Source organism: Scyliorhinus torazame, chromosome 20, assembly GCF_047496885.1.
Source record: "Scyliorhinus torazame isolate Kashiwa2021f chromosome 20, sScyTor2.1, whole genome shotgun sequence".
Classification (NCBI taxonomy): Eukaryota; Metazoa; Chordata; class Chondrichthyes; order Carcharhiniformes; family Scyliorhinidae; genus Scyliorhinus; species Scyliorhinus torazame.
The window spans coordinates 31,370,335-31,386,610 of record NC_092726.1 but is presented as its reverse complement, the minus strand read 5'-3'; the positions used below and the strand labels follow the sequence as shown (position 1 = coordinate 31,386,610).

The window sequence follows — 16,276 nt, the reverse complement described above, 5'->3', positions numbered from 1 at the left end:
AGAGAATGCCGTTCAGTCTGTCGCCACACTTCCCCGTTGTGCAGGATGAAGGGATGTGGTAACTGAAGTGAGGAGAAGGCAAGTCGGCATCCGAGTGCGAAGGTGAGTGGCCTGTAAAGAGCAGCAGGAAATCTGTGTGGCATATCAGCTGAAAACGGAGCCTGCCTGCCGCAAGTCCGCGAGTCCATCGGCTCACAACATTCGTGCACGAAGCTCCCGCCAGCAGAAAAGCTAGCAATGCTTTGGAGCCTGAAAGGCCTTAAATTGGTCAGGATGAGTCAACTGGACAAGAGAGAAAAGGGGAAGCCAGGTTTTGCGGCATTTTCTGCTTTTATACATATTGCGCCCCAAAGCGGGGAGAGGGCACCATTCCTGGAAACACTGCAAGACCAGGTTGATGCGTGGAGCGGAAGGAGCAAGCCCCTGAACCATCTCCGACTCCTAAAAATCAATTTAATATTCGGTCCCCAGATTGAGGACATATCAGATATTAAACTGATAAGAACAGATTTTTTTTTTTTTTCAAAAAATATACTTTATTCATAAAAATTTATCATGAGCATTACAGAAACATTTCAAATTGTCTTGACTGTACATTTCCGGCAGGGTTACATGTTGCCTTGACTTTCTTCCATTCAATTTTGATATTGTCGTACGCATATCACTCTTGACATTACAATTCCTTCTTAAATATTTACAGTGTCATGTTTGTTTTTGTACATTGGAGTGTTGGTTGCCCAGACCGAGGGGCTTTACACTGTTACCCGCCCCTCGGTGTACATTTGCTGGAAAGACTTTACACAGTGGTCTTTCCCCATTGCGCCTTGGCGGCAGCTGCCCCAAGCTTGAGTGCGTCCTTCAGCACGTAGTCCTGGACCTTGGAATGTGCCAGTCTGCAACACTCGGTCGAGGACAATTCTTTGCACTGGAAGATCAGCAAGTTTCGGGCAGACCAAAGGGCGTCTTTTAGCGAGTTGATGACCTTCCAGCAGCAGTTGATATTTGTCTCGGTGTGTGTCCCTGGAAACAGTCCGTAGAGCACAGAGTCCTGTGTCACAGATCTGTTTGGGATAAACCTTGACAAATACCACTGCATCTCTCTCCAGACCTTCTTTGCAAAGGCACATTCCACAAGGAGGTGTGTGACCGTCTCATTTCCCCCACAGCCACTCCGAGGGCAGCGTGCATTGGTGCAGAGCCTTCGGGTGTGCATGAAGAATCTGACAGGGAGGGCCCTTCTCACCACCAGCCAAGCTAGGTCTTGGTGCTTGTTTGAAAGTTCTGGTGATGAGGCGTTCTGCCAGATGACTCTGGCAGTCTGCTCAGGGAACCATCCAACGTCCTCCACGGTCTCCTTTTCCCTGAGGGCCTCGAGGACATTACGTGCTGACCACTGCTTCATTGCCTTGTCGTCAAAGGTGTTTTCCTTCAAAAACTTTTCCACAAAGGACAGGTGGTACGGTACGGTCCAACTACTTGGAGCGTTCCGCGGCAATGAGGCCAGGCCCATCCTTCGCAACACCGGGGACAGGTAGAACCTCAGTATGTAGTGACACTTGGTGTTTGCATACTGGGGGTCCACGCACAGCTTGATGCAGCTGGACACAAAGGATGGCCAACAGGATGAGGGAGGCGTTGGGTTCGTTCCGCCCTCCCTTCTCCAGAGGTTTGTACATGGTGTCCCTTCGGACACGGTCCATCTTGGATCGCCAGATAAATTTGAAGATGGCCCGGGTGACAGCTGTGGCGTAGGGTCGGGTTATGGGCCAGACCTGCGCCACGTACAGTAGCACCGAGAGTACCTCACACCTGATGACCAGGGTTTTGCCCGCAATGGAGAGGGAGCGTTGCTCCCACCAGCCCAGTTTCTGTCTTACCATTCCTATGCGCTCCTCCCAGTTTTTGGTGCACGCCCCAGCAGCTCCGAACCATATCCCCAGCACCTTCAGGTAATCTGACCTGACAGTGAAGGGGACAAAGGACCGGTCGGCCCAGTTCCCAAAGAACATGGCCTCGCTCTTGCCACGGTTTACCTTGGCTCCCGAGGCCAGTTCAAACTGGTCGCAGGTGGTCAAGAGCCTGCGCACAGACGCAGGATCCGAGCAGAAGACGGCAACGTCGTCCATGTACAGGGAGGCCTTGACTTGCATGCCTCCACTGCCTGGGATCGTCACTCCTCTTATGCCCGGATCCCTCCTGATGGAGACGGCAAAAGGTTCTATGAAGCACACAAAAAGGGCAGAGGAGAGAGGGCAGCCCTGCCTGACTCCAAATTTGATCTGGAACTTTTCTGATTCCCACCCATTGATTGAGACTGCGCTATAGATGTTTGTGTAGAGCAGTTTGATCCAATTGCGAATTCCCTCCCCAAACCCCATTTTGGAGAGCACATCCATCATGTAGGTGTGTGATATTCTGTCAAAAGCCTTCTCCTGGTCAAGGCTGATGAGGCAAGTGTCCACCCCCCTGTCCTGCACGTAGGCGATCGTTTCCCTGAGTAGCGCGAGGCTATCAGAGATCTTTCTGCCGGGTACAGCACAGGTCTGGTCAGGGTGGATCACCGACTCCAGAGCAGACCTGACCCGATTGGCGATGACCTTTGCTAGAATTTTGTAGTCCACATTCAACAGTGAAATGGGTCGCCAATTTCGAATTTCTTCCCTTTCCCCCTTCTGCTTGTAGATGAGGGTGATGATGCCTTTCCTCATGGTCTCTGACATGCTGCCTTCCAGAAGCATACTCTCGGACACTTCCAGTAGGTCTGGGCCCACCCAGTCCCACAGAGCCGAATACAACTCAACCGGTAAGCCGTCGCTTCCGGGAGTTTTACTCGTCTCGAAGGACTTGACGGCCTTTGTCAGCTCGTCCAGGGTTAGTGGTTTGTCCAGGTTTTACAGCTCGCTGTCGCCTATGACCTCCGTGATAGTCGACAGGAAAGTCTGGGAAACAGTGCTATCTGTTGGCTTCAGGTCATACAGTCCGGCATAAAAGGATTGGCTGATCCTCAGGATGTCAGACTGCGATGACTTTTCAGAGCCATCTTCTTCCTTCAGGCAGCTGATCACAGAGGTCTCTCTGTGCACCTTTTGGAAGAAGGAGCGTGAGCACTTTTCGTCCTGCTCCACGGAGCCAACTCTGGAACGGAAGATAACCTTGGAGGCCTCCGAGGTGTAGAGCGAGGCTTGCTGGCTCTTCACCTCTTGGAGATCCTCCTTGACATCCACCCCCATCGACTGCAGCTGGAGCAAATTTTGCATACTTTTCTGCAGACTGGACATGACCCCTCGTCTCTCTCTCACCTTTTGAACGCCCTTGAGGATGAAAAACCTCTTGATATTCCCCTTGATTGCTTCCCACCAGAGATGTGGGGCCTCAAAGAGGGGTTTCACGGTTCTCCAACCTTTGTAATCCCTCCTGAGTTCCTCGATGTTCTCAGGGGTCAGCAGTTTTACATTTAGCGTCCACGTCCCCCTGCCTACCCCCTGGTCTTCCTGCAGGTGGCAGTCGGCCAGTAGGAGGCAGTGGGCAGAGAAGAACACCGGCGTTACGTCGGTGGACCTGACCGTGAAAGCTCGGGACACAAAAAAGAAGTCTATCCTGGAGCGGACGGACCCGTCTGGCCGTGACCATGTGTATCTACGCTGCGCGCCGTCTGCAGGGTTGCTGCAGACGTCGAGCAGCTTGGCGTCTTTTACCGTTTCCATCAGGAGTCTGGACGTAGCGTGTAGTTTGCTGTCGGCTTTGCTGGATCGTCCAGCCGCATCGATGATGCAGTTGAAGTCACCACCCAGAATGACCAGCTTGGAGGTGGCCAACAGCAGTGGGAGTTGCTGAAGGACTGCCAGCCGCTCACTTTTTACGGCCGGGGCGTACACATTAATAAGTCTGAGAGGGGTGTTTTTGTATTTCACGTCTGCTACGAGGAGGCGCCCGCCCACCACCTCCTTAACGTCGGAGATGGTGAAGTTGCCTCCCCGCAGCAGAATACCCAGGCCGGAGGAGCGGCAGTCGTTTCCTCCTGACCAGATGGATGGCCCGTGGGACCACCAGCTCGACCAGCGCCTGTAGTTGCTGAGGTGCGGAATTCCGCACTCCTGCAGGAACAGTAGGTCAGCTTTTACATTTGCCAAATAGTTGAGAGTGGCTACACACCGCGAAGTATCTTTGATGCTTCGCACATTTATGGATGCAATTTTTAAACCCATTATAAAAAGATAGATTTACCAGTCTCAAGAGTCCAGAGTCTATACTGTTGGCTGTTCCAGCTGTTGAATGTTCCCCAGCATGCCGGTGGTGCTCGCAAACTTTAGCACAGTTGCAGGGCTGAGAAAACTGTTCTGGTCCGTACTGGCCCAGTGATTTTGATGCAGATGCAATGGGGGGGTGGTGTAGACCTGGGGTTCGTCGTGGCAGTCAGTAGGTGTTGGGGTTGCAGGCCGGTCTTCACCTGGGTTGTTGCTGCTCGTTGCTATCGGGGGTTGGTCTGTGACCTTGTTTTCTTCCCGGTCGGTGGTCTGGGGGGTCTGTGCCTTCCGTTCCACGTTGGTGCTTTGCCTCTTTATCTGAGGCCGATTCTTGTCCTGTTTTCCCTCATCGGATGAGGTGTCGGCACTAAGTGCGCCGGCTGAGAGGTGTCGCTTTTTGCCACTACCCCTCAGGGGGTTCTTCAGTTTGTTTTTTTGTTTCCTCTTACGTTTGTCCCTGTTCACGGTTTCCCAGGGCTCTTTATTCTTTGTCCCATCCTCTTCCTCTTCCATTGAGTGTTCCTCAGATGGGGCTGGGGCTGGGTTGTCAGGAGGTGCTGGGGCCTCCTCTTTTTGTTGGGGGCCCTTTTGTTGCTTTTCCTCATTCTGAGCCGTGGTGTCTTTTTCGGTGGAGGGTGTATGCACCTCCTCTCTGGTCGCCTTTTTGACTCCGCTGCTGATGATTTCAGCGTATGCCGCCCCGCGTTTCGGGCAGGCCCTGTAAAGATGGCCGGCCTCCCCACACAGGTTGCAGCACTTGTCTTCCTTGCAGTCCTTAGTCATGTGTCCCTCCTGCCTGCAGTTCTTGCAGAAGGTCACACTGCAGTTTGCGGCAACATGCCCCGTTTTGCCACAGGTGTGGCATACTCGTGGCTGTCCCACGTAGTAGAGGTAGCCACGATTTACTCCAATAGCGAAATTGGAGGGGGGATGCAGGATGGCTCCGTTGCTGTCCGTTCTTAGGGTCACCTTGACCTGGTGCTCACTTGTCCAGATGCCGAAGGTGTCTTTCACTTGCACGCTGTCACTTTTCAGCTCAGCGTACCTGGCGAGGAACGTGAGCACATCAGATACAGGGACGTGGGGGTTGTACGTGTGCAGTGTAACAACCCGATTTCGCTGTGCCGGTAGCGTAAACAGAGGTTCCGCAGTCAGGATCGACAAGGGACTCTGGTTACCTTTTTCCTTGAAGACGTTCAAGAATTTGATGCACGCTGCGACGCTCTTGAAGGTGACATCAAAGAAACCATTCTTGGGGAAGTTTTGCAAGCAGAAGATCTCTGTTGCTTTAAACCCACAGCACTCGAGCAGCACCTTCTTCACGAAGTGTTTCCGGTCCAAAGGTGACTCTCCATCCGTTTTCTTCACTGTGACTCGGACAGTGTTTCGCACGCCCCAGCCTGGTGGTCGGGATGCAGCTGCATCCATAGCTCGTACGTTGGGTGTGAAACTGTATCGGCGTTAGGCCTAAACCCGAGGTTTAGGCCAGCATGTAGATCCACCAATAGCAGCCAAGCTCCAAACGTTTCTTCGTTGACGACTTCAATCCCTCCGAGTTCTCCAATCCACGATCGTCATCGAAATCCTCAGCTTCTCTTGATCAAATGAGACTACACTTGATCTTAGCCAAAAGGCCGAGAAGCGATAGCCCATATTCTCCGGCAATGTCTCTTGTCCTCCTCGTCCACCGACATTCAGGTGCACCTTGCTGCGCTCGATTGTGCTTTGGAACTTTTAGTCTACGCTCACTGTTGGTCAAGAGACATCCAGCTTGGCCGAGCACGGTGGAGTCTGTGCATGCAGAACCAGTAAACACAACACGAAGACATCGTCTGGCAAGCCGTCCCCTGTCGTCACCAGATGAAATGGAGACGCTGTGAAGGCCCAGTGACACCCAACGGAGGGAGTCGAAGTAATCTCCACCTTTGCCGAACAAAGGGCAATCCGTGCAAGCAGCAAGTACTGGCGGAATCCAACAGAGGGCAATGTCTAGTCTCCCTGAGCTCCACCCTGGCGTGTTGGTCGTGGAGTCAGGAGAACGAAAAGAGACGCCGTGAAGGTGTACCTACATCCAAACAGGATGCCGTTCAGTCTGTCGCCACACTTCCCCGTTGTGCAGGATGAAGGGATGTGGTAACTGAAGTGAGGAGAAGGCAAGTCGGCATCCGAGGGTGAGGGTGAGTGGCCTGTAAAAAGGAGCAGGAAATCTGTGTGGCATATCAGCTGAAAACGGAGCCTGGCTGCCGCAAGTCCGCGAGTCCATCGGCTAGCAACATTCGTGCACGAAGCTCCCGCCAGCAGAAAAGCTAGCAATGCTTTGGAGCCTGAAAGGCCTTAAATTGGTCAGGGTGAGACAACTGGACAAGAGAGAAAAGGGGAAGCTAGGTTTTGCGGCATTTTCTGCTTTTATACATTTCCGCCCCAAAGCGGGGTGAAGGCACCATTCCTGGAAGCACTGCAAGCCCAGGTTGATGCATGGAGCGGAAGGAGCAAGCCCCTGAACCATCTCCGAGTCCTAAAAATCAATTTAATATTCGGTCTCCATATTGAGGACATATCAGATATTAAACAGATAAGAACAGATACTACACTTGATCTGAGCCAAAAGGCCGAAAAGCGATAGCCCATATTTTCCGGCAATGGCTATTGTCCTCCTCATCCACCGACATTCAGGTGCACCTTGCTGCGCTCGACTGTGCTTTGGAACTTTTAGTCTACGCTCACTGTTGGTCAAGAAACCTCCAGCTTGGCCGAGCACGGTGGAGTCTGTGCATGCAGAACCAGTAAAACACAACACGAAGACATCGTCTGGCAAGCCGTCCCCTGTCGTCACCAGATGAAATGGAGACGCTGTGAAGGCCCAGTGACACCCAACAGAGGGAGTCGAAGTCATCTCCACCTTTGCCGAACAAAGGGCAATCCGTGCAAACAGCAAGTACTGGCGGAATCCAACAGAGGGCAATGTCTAGTCTCCCTGAGCTCCACCCTGGCGTGTTGGTCGTGGAGTCAGGAGAACGAAAAGAGTCGCCGTGAAGGTATACCGACATCCAAACAGGATGCCGTTCAGTCTGTCGCAACAGTATCCCGTTGTGCAGGATGAAGGGATGTGGTAACTGAAGTGAGGAGAAGGCAAGTCGGCATCCGAGGGTGAGGGTGAGTGGCCTGTAAAAAGCAGCAGGAAATCTGTGCGGCATATCAGCTGAAAACGGAGCCTGGCTGCCAAAAGTCCTCGAGTCCATCGACTCGCAACATTAGTGCACGAAGCTCCCGCCAGCAGAAAAGCTAGCAATGCTTTGGAGCTTGAAATGCCTTAAATTGGTCAAGATGAGGCAACTGGACAACAGAGAAAAGGGGTAGGCAGGTTTTGCGGCATTTTCTGCTTTTATACATTTCCGCCCCAAAGCGGGGTGAAGGCACCATTCCTGGAAGCACTGCAAGCCCAGGTTGATGCGTGGAGCGGAAGGAGCAAGCCCCTGAACCATCTCCGAGTCCTAAAAATCAATTTAATATTCGGTCTCCATATTGAGGACATATCAGATATTAAACTGATAAGAACAGATTTTTTTTTTTTTTTTTTTCAAAAAAATATACTTTATTCATAAAAATTTGTCATGAGCATTACAGAAACATTTCAAGTTGTCTTGACTGTACATTTCCGGCAGGGTTACATGTTGCCTTGACTTTCTTCCATTCAATTTTGATATTGTCGTACACATATCACTCTTTACATTACCATTCCTTCTTAAATATTTACAGTGGCATGTTTGTTTTATACATTGGAGTGTTGGTTGCCCCGACCGAGGGGCTTTACACTGTTACCCGCCCCTCGGTGTACATTTGCTGGAAAGACTTTACACAGTGGTCTTTCCCCATTGCGCCTTGGCGGCAGCTGCCCCAAGCGTGAGTGCGTCCCTCAGCACGTAGTCCTGGACCTTGGAATGTGCCAGTCTGCAACACTCGGTCGAGGACAATTCTTTGCACTGGAAGATCAGCAAGTTTCGGGCAGACCAAAGAGCGTCTTTTACCGAGTTGATGACCTTCCAGCAGCAGTTGATATTTGTCTCGGTGTGTGTCCCTGGAAACAGTCCGTAGAGCACAGAGTCCTGTGTCACAGATCTGTTTGGGATAAACCTTGACAAATACCACTGCATCTCTCTCCAGACCTTCTTTGCAAAGGCACATTCCACAAGGAGGTGTGTGACCGTCTCATTTCCCCCACAGCCACTCCGAGGGCAGCGTGCATTGGTGCAGAGCCTTCGGGTGTGCATGAAGAATCTGACAGGGAGGGCCCTTCTCACCACCAGCCAAGCTAGGTCTTGGTGCTTGTTTGAAAGTTCTGGTGATGAGGCGTTCTGCCAGATGACTCTGGCAGTCTGCTCAGGGAACCATCCAACGTCCTCCACGGTCTCTTTTTCCCTGAGGGCCTCGAGGACATTACGTGCTGACCACTGCTTCATTGCCTTGTGGTCAAAGGTGTTTTTCTTCAAAAACATTTCCACGAAGGACAGGTGGTACGGAACGGTCCAACTACTTGGAGCGTTCCGCGGCAATGAGGCCAGGCCCATCGTAACACCGGGGACAGGTAGAACCTCAGTGTGTAGTGACACTTGGTGTTTGCATACATCGTCTGGCAAGCCGTCCCCTGTCGTCACCAGATGAAATGGAGACGCTGTGAAGGCCAGTGGCACCCAACGGAGGGAGTGGAAGAAATCTCCACCTTTGCCGAACAAAGGACAATCCGTGCAAGCAGCAAGTACTGGCGGTATCCAACAGGGGGCAATGTCTAGTCTCCCTGAGCTCCACCCTAGCGTGTTGGTCGTGGAGTCAGGAGAACGAAAAGAGACGCCGTGAAGGTATACCTACATCCAAAGAGAATGCCGTTCAGTCTGTCGCCACACTTCCCCGTTGTGCAGGATGAAGGGATGTGGTAACTGAAGTGAGGAGAAGGGAAGTCGGCATCCGAGTGTGAAGGTGAGTGGCCTGTAAAGAGCAGCAGGACATCTGTGTGGCATATCAGCTGAAAACGGAGCCTGGCTGCCGCAAGTCCATCGGCTCACAACATTCGTGCACGAAGCTCCCGCCAGCAGAAAAGCTAGCAATGCTTTGGAGCCTGAAAGGCCTTAAATTGGTCAGGATGAGACAACTGGACAAGAGAGAAAAGGGTAAGCCAGGTTTTGCGGCATTTTCTGCTATCATACATTTTGCGCCCCAAAGCGGGGAGAGGGCACCATTCCTGGAAGCACGGCAAGACCAGGTTGATGCGTGGAGTGGAAGGAGCAAGCCCCTGAACCATCTCCGAGTCCTAAAAATCAATTTAATATTCGGTCCCCAGATTGATGACATATCAGATATTAAACTGATAAGAACAGATACTACACTTGATCTGAGCCAAAAGGCCGAGAAGCGAGAGCCCATATTTTCCGGCAATGGCTCTTGTCCTCCTCGTCCACCGACATTCAGGTGCACCTTGCTGCGCTCGACTGTGCTTTGGAACTTTTAGTCTACGCTCACTGTTGGTCAAGAGACATCCAGCTTGGCCGAGCACGGTGGAGTCTGTGCATGCAGAACCAGTAAACACAACACGAAGACATCGTCTGGCAAGCCGTCCCCTGTCGTCACCAGATGAAATGGAGACGCTGTGAAGGCCCAGTGACACCCAACGGAGGGAGTCGAAGTAATCTCCACCTTTGCCGAACAAAGGGCAATCCGTGCAAGCAGCAAGTACTGGCGGAATCCAACAGAGGGCAATGTCTAGTCTCCCTGAGCTCCACCCTGGCGTGTTGGTCGTGGAGTCAGGAGAACGAAAAGAGTCGCCGTGAAGGTATACCGACATCCAAACAGGATGCCGTTCAGTCTGTCGCAACAGTATCCCGTTGTGCAGGATGAAGGGATGTGGTAACTGAAGTGAGGAGAAGGCAAGTCGGCATCCGAGGGTGAGGGTGAGTGGCCTGTAAAAAGCAGCAGGAAATCTGTGCGGCATATCAGCTGAAAACGGAGCCTGGCTGCCAAAAGTCCTGGAGTCCATCGACTCGCAACATTAGTGCACGAAGCTCCCGCCAGCAGAAAAGCTAGCAATGCTTTGGAGCTTGAAATGCCTTAAATTGGTCAAGATGAGGCAACTGGACAACAGAGAAAAGGGGTAGGCAGGTTTTGCGGCATTTTCTGCTTTTATACATTTCCGCCCCAAAGCGGGGTGAAGGCACCATTCCTGGAAGCACTGCAAGCCCAGGTTGATGCGTGGAGCGGAAGGAGCAAGCCTCTGAACCATCTCCGAGTCCTAAAAATCAATTTAATATTCGGTCTCCATATTGAGGACATATCAGATATTAAACTGATAAGAACAGATTTTTTTTTTTTTTTTTTCAAAAAAATATACTTTATTCATAAAAATTTGTCATGAGCATTACAGAAACATTTCAAATTGTCTTGACTGTACATTTCCGGCAGGGTTACATGTTGCCTTGACTTTCTTCCATTCAATTTTGATATTGTCGTATACATATCACTCTTTACATTACCATTCCTTCTTAAATATTTACAGTGGCATGTTGGTTTTATACATTGGAGTGTTGGTTGCCCCGACCGAGGGGCTTTACACTGTTACGCGCCCCTCGGTGTACATTTGCTGGAAAGACTTTACACAGTGGTCTTTCCCCATTGCGCCTTGGCGGCAGCTGCCCCAAGCTTGAGTGCGTCCCTCAGCACGTAGTCCTGGACCTTGGAATGTGCCAGTCTGCAACACTCGGTCGAGGACAATTCTTTGCACTGGAAGATCAGCAAGTTTCGGGCAGACCAAAGAGCGTCTTTTACCGAGTTGATGACCTTCCAGCAGCAGTTGATATTTGTCTTGGTGTGTGTCCCTGGAAACAGTCCGTAGAGCACAGAGTCCTGTGTCACAGATCTGTTTGGGATAAACCTTGACAAATACCACTGCATCTCTCTCCAGACCTTCTTTGCAAAGGCACATTCCACAAGGAGGTGTGTGACCGTCTCATTTCCCCCACAGCCACTCCGAGGGCAGCGTGCATTGGTGCAGAGCCTTCGGGTGTGCATGAAGAATCTGACAGGGAGGGCCCTTCTCACCACCAGCCAAGCTAGGTCTTGGTGCTTGTTTGAAAGTTCTGGTGATGAGGCGTTCTGCCAGATGACTCTGGCAGTCTGCTCAGGGAACCATCCAACGTCCTCCACGGTCTCTTTTTCCCTGAGGGCCTCGAGGACATTACGTGCTGACCACTGCTTCATTGCCTTGTGGTCAAAGGTGTTTTCCTTCAAAAACTTTTCCACAAAGGACAGGTGGTACGGTACGGTCCAACTACCTGGAGCGTTCCGCGGCAATGAGGCCAGGCCCATCCTTCGCAACACCGGGGACAGGTAGAACCTCAGTATGTAGTGACACTTGGTGTTTGCTTACTGGGGGTCCACGCTCAGCTTGATGCAGCTGGACACAAAGGTGGCCAACAGGATGAGGGAGGCGTTGGGTACGTTCCGCCCTCGCCTTCTCCAGAGGTTTGTACATGGTGTACCTTCGGACACGGTCCATCTTGGATCGCCAGATAAATTTGAAGATGGCCCGGGTGACTGCTGTGGCGTAGGGTCGGGTTATGGGCCAGACCTGCGCCACGTACAGTAGCACCGAGAGTACCTCACACCTGATGACCAGGGTTTTGCCCGCAATGGAGAGGGAGCGTTGCTCCCACCAGCCCAGTTTCTGTCTTACCTTTCCTATGCGCTCCTCCCAGTTTTTGGTGCACGCCCCAGCAGCTCCGAACCATATCCCCAGCACCTTCAGGTAATCTGACCTGACAGTGAAGGGGACAAAGGACCGGTCGGCCCAGTTCCCAAAGAACATGGCCTCGCTCTTGCCCCGGTTTACCTTGGCTCCAGAGGCCAGTTCAAACTGGTCGCAGGTGGTCAAGAGCCTGCGTACAGACGCAGGATCCGAGCAGAAGACGGCAACATCGTCCATGTACAGGGAGGCCTTGACTTGCATGCCTCCACTGCCTGGGATCGTCACTCCTCTTATACCTGACTCCAGATCTGATCTGGAACTTTTCTGATTCCCACCCATTGATTGAGACTGCGCTATAGATGTTTGTGTAGAGCAGTTTGATCCAATTGCGAATTCCCTCCCCAAACCCCATTTTGGAGAGCACATCCATCATGTAGGTGTGCGATATTCTGTCAAAAGCCTTCTCCTGGTCAAGGCTGATGAGGCAAGTGTCCACCCCCCTGTCCTGCACGTAGGCGATCGTATCCCTGAGTAGCGCGAGGCTATCAGAGATCTTCCTGCCGGGTACAGCACAGGTCTGGTCAGGGTGGATCACCGACTCCAGAGCAGACCTGACCCGATTGGCGATGACCTTTGCTAGAATTTTGTAGTCCACATTCAACAGTGAAATGGGTCGCCAATTTCGAATTTCTTCCCTTTCCCCCTTCTGCTTGTAGATGAGGGTGATGATGCCTTTCCTCATGGACTCTGACATGCTGCCTTCCAGAAGCATACTCTCGTACACTTCCAGCAGGTCTGGGCCCATCCAGTCCCACAGAGCCGAATACAACTCAACCGGTAAGCCGTCGCTTCCGGGAGTTTTACTCGTCTCGAAGGACTTGGCGGCCTTTGTCAGCTCGTCCAGAGTTAGTGGTTTGTCCAGGTTTTCCAGCTCGCTGTCGCCTATGACCTCCGTGATAGTCGACAGGAAGGTCTGGGAAACAGTGCTATCTGTTGGCTTCAGGTCATACAGTCCGGCATAAAAGGATTGGCTGATCCTCAGGATGTCAGACTGCGATGACTTTTCAGAGCCATCTTCTTCCTTCAGGCTGCTGATCACAGAGGTCTCTCTGTGCACCTTTTGGAAGAAGAAGCGTGAGCACTTTTCGTCCTGCTCCACAGAGCGGACTCTGGAACGGAAGATAACCTTGGAGGCCTCCGAGGTTTAGAGCGAGGCTTGCTGGCTCTTCACCTCTTGGAGATCCTCCTTGACACCCACCCCCATCGACTGCACCTGGAGCAAATTTTTCATACTTTTCTGGAGCCTGGACATGACCCCTCGTCTCTCTCTCACCTTTTGAACGCCCTTGAGGATGAAAAACCTCTTGATATTCCCCTTGATTGCTTCCCACCAGAGATGTTGGGCCTCAAAGAGGGGTTTCACGGTTCTCCAACCTTTGTAATCCCTCCTGAGTTCCTCGATGTTCTCAGGGGTCAGCAGTTTTACATTTAGCTTCCACGTCCCCCTGCCTACCCCCTGGTCTTCCTGCAGGTGGCAGTCGGCCAGTAGGAGGCAGTGGTCAGAGAAGAACACCGGCGTTACGTCGGTGGACCTGACCGTGAAAGCTCGGGACACAAAAAAGAAGTCTATCCTGGAGCGGACGGACCCGTCTGGCCGTGACCATGTGTATCTACGCTGCGCGCCGTCTGCAGGGTTGCTGCAGACGTCGAGCAGCTTGGCGTCTTTTACGGTTTCCATCAGGAGTCTGGACGTGGCGCCTAGTTTGCTGTCGGCTTTGCTGGATCGTCCAGCCGCATCGATGATGCAGTTGAAGTCACCACCCAGGGTGACCGGCTTGGAGGTGGCCAACAGCATTGGGAGTTGCTGAAGAACTGCCAGCCGCTCACTTTTTACGGCCGGGGCGTAGACATTAATAAGTCTGAGAGGGGTGTTTTTGTATTTCACGTCTGCTACGAGGAGGCGCCCGCCCACCACCTCCTTAACGTCGGAGATGGTGAAGTTGCCTCCCCGCAGCAGAATACCCAGGCCGGAGGAGCGGCAGTCGTTTCCTCCTGACCAGATGGATGGCCCGTGGGACCACCAGCTCGACCAGCGCCTGTAGTTGCTGAGGTGCGGAATTCCGCACTCCTGCAGGAACAGTAGGTCAGCTTTTACATTTGCCAAATAGTTGAGTGTGGCTACACACCGCGAAGTATCTTTGATGCTTAGCACATTTATGGATGCAATTTTTAAACCCATTATAAAAAGATAGATGTACCAGTCTCAAGAGTCCAGAGTCTATACAGTTGGCTGTTCCAGCTGTTGAATGTTCCCCAGCATGCCGGTGGTGTTCGCAAACTTTAGCACAGTTGCAGGGCTGAGAAAACTGTTCTGGTCCGTACTGGCCCCGTGATTTTGATGCAGATGCATTGGGGGGGGGGGGGTGTAGCCCTGGGGTTCGTCGTGGCAGTCAGTAGGTGTTGGGGTTGCAGGCCGGTCTTCACCTGGGTTGTTGCTGCTCGTTGCTATCGGGGGTTGGTCTGTGACCTTGTTTTCTTCCCGGTCGGTGGTCTGGGGGTTCTGTGCCTTCCGTTCCACGTTGGTGCTTTGCCTCTTTATCTGAGGCCGATTCTTGTCCTGTTTTCCCTCATCGGATGAGGTGTCGGCACTAAGTGCGCCGGCTGAGAGGTGTCGCTTTTTGCCACTACCCCTCAGGGGGTTCTTCAGTTTGTTTTTTTGTTTCCTCTTACGTTTGTCCCTGTTCACGGTTTCCCAGGGCTCTTTATTCTTTGTCCCATCCTCTTCCTCTTCCATTGAGTGTTCCTCATCAGATGGGGCTGGGGTTGGGTTGTCAGGAGGTGCTGGGGCCTCCTCTTTTTGTTGGGGGCCCTTCTGTTGCTTTTCCTCATTCTGAACCGTGGTGTCTTTTTCGGTGGAGGGTGTATGCACCTCCTCTCTGGTCGCATTTTTAACTCCGCTGCTGATGATTTGAGCGTATGTCGCCCCGCGTTTCGGGCAGGCCCTGTAAAGATGGCCGGCCTCCCCACACAGGTTGCAGCACTTGTCTTCCTTGCAGTCCTTAGTCATGTGTCCCTCCTGCCTGCAGTTCTTGCAGAAGGTCACACTGCAGTTTGCGGCAACATGCCCCGTTTTGCCACAGGTGTGGCATACTCGTGGCTGTCCCACGTAGTAGAGGTAGCCACGATTTACTCCAATAGCGAAATTGGAGGGGGGATGCAGGATGGCTCCGTTGCTGTCCGTTCTTAGGGTCACCTTGACCTGGTGCTCACTTGTCCAGATGCCGAAGGTGTCTTTCACTTGCACGCTGTCACTTTTCAGATCAGCGTACCTGGCGAGGAACGTGAGCACATCAGACACAGGGACGTGGGGGTTGTACGTGTGCAGTGTAACAACCCGGTTTCGCTGCGCCGGTAGCGTAAACAGAGGCTCCGCGGTCAGGATCGACAGGGGACTCTGGTTACCTTTTTCCTTGAAGACGTTCAAGAATTTGATGCACGCTGCTACGCTCTTGAAGGTGACATCAAAGAAACCATTCTTGGGGAAGTTTTGCAAGCAGAAGATCTCTGTTGCTTTAAACCCACAACACTCTAGCAGCACCCGCTTCACGAAGTGTTTCCGGTCCAAAGGTGACTCTCCCTCCGTTTTCTTTACTGTGACTCGGACAGTGTTTCGCACTCCCCAGCCTGGTGGTCGTGATGCAGCTGCATCCATAGCTCGTACGTTGGGTGTGAAACTGTATTGGCGTTAGGCATAAACCCGAGGTTTAGGCCAGCATGTAGATCCACCAATAGCAGCCAAGCTCCAAACGTTTCCTCTTTAACGACTTCAATCCCTCCGAGTTCTCCAATCGACATCGAAATCCTCAGCTTCTCTCGATCAAATGTGACTACACTTGATCTTAGCCAAAAGGCCGAGAAGCGATAGCCCATATTCTCCGGCAATGTCTCTTGTCCTCCTCGTCCACCGACATTCAGGTGCACCTTGCTGCGCTCGACTGTGCTTTGGAACTTTTAGTCTACGCTCACTGTTGGTCAAGAGACATCCAGCTTGGCCGAGCACGGTGGAGTCTGTGCATGCAGAACCAGTAAACACAACACGAAGACATCGTCTGGCAAGCCGTCCCCTGTCGTCACCAGATGAAATGGAGACGCTGTGAAGGCCCAGTGACACCCAACGGAGGGAGTCGAAGTAATCTCCACCTTTGCCGAACAAAGGGCAATCCGTGCAAGCAGCAAGTACTGGCGGAATCCAACAGAGGGCAATGTCTAGTCTCCCTGAGCTCCACCCTGGCGTGTTGGTCGT

General features: G+C 52.3%; 4 non-coding genes and 1 pseudogene across 4 annotated transcripts; all 5 read right to left on the bottom strand.

Annotated features, from left to right (window-relative positions):
* Window positions 1–356: 356 nt before the first annotated feature.
* LOC140397185 (U2 spliceosomal RNA) lies at window positions 357–533 on the bottom strand (annotated as a pseudogene).
* Window positions 534–6,674: 6,141 nt separating this feature from the next.
* LOC140397796 (U2 spliceosomal RNA) lies at window positions 6,675–6,865 on the bottom strand. The gene has a single exon (XR_011937224.1). It is a non-coding gene; the product is annotated as a U2 spliceosomal RNA (small nuclear RNA).
* A 785-nt stretch (window positions 6,866–7,650) lies between these two features.
* LOC140397271 (U2 spliceosomal RNA) lies at window positions 7,651–7,833 on the bottom strand. The gene has a single exon (XR_011936796.1). It is a non-coding gene; the product is annotated as a U2 spliceosomal RNA (small nuclear RNA).
* Window positions 7,834–9,461: 1,628 nt separating this feature from the next.
* LOC140397628 (U2 spliceosomal RNA) lies at window positions 9,462–9,652 on the bottom strand. Its single transcript, XR_011937061.1, has one exon. It is a non-coding gene; the product is annotated as a U2 spliceosomal RNA (small nuclear RNA).
* Window positions 9,653–10,436: 784 nt separating this feature from the next.
* Window positions 10,437–10,618, bottom strand: LOC140397310 (U2 spliceosomal RNA). Its single transcript, XR_011936812.1, has one exon. It is a non-coding gene; the product is annotated as a U2 spliceosomal RNA (small nuclear RNA).
* Window positions 10,619–16,276: the final 5,658 nt, after the last annotated feature.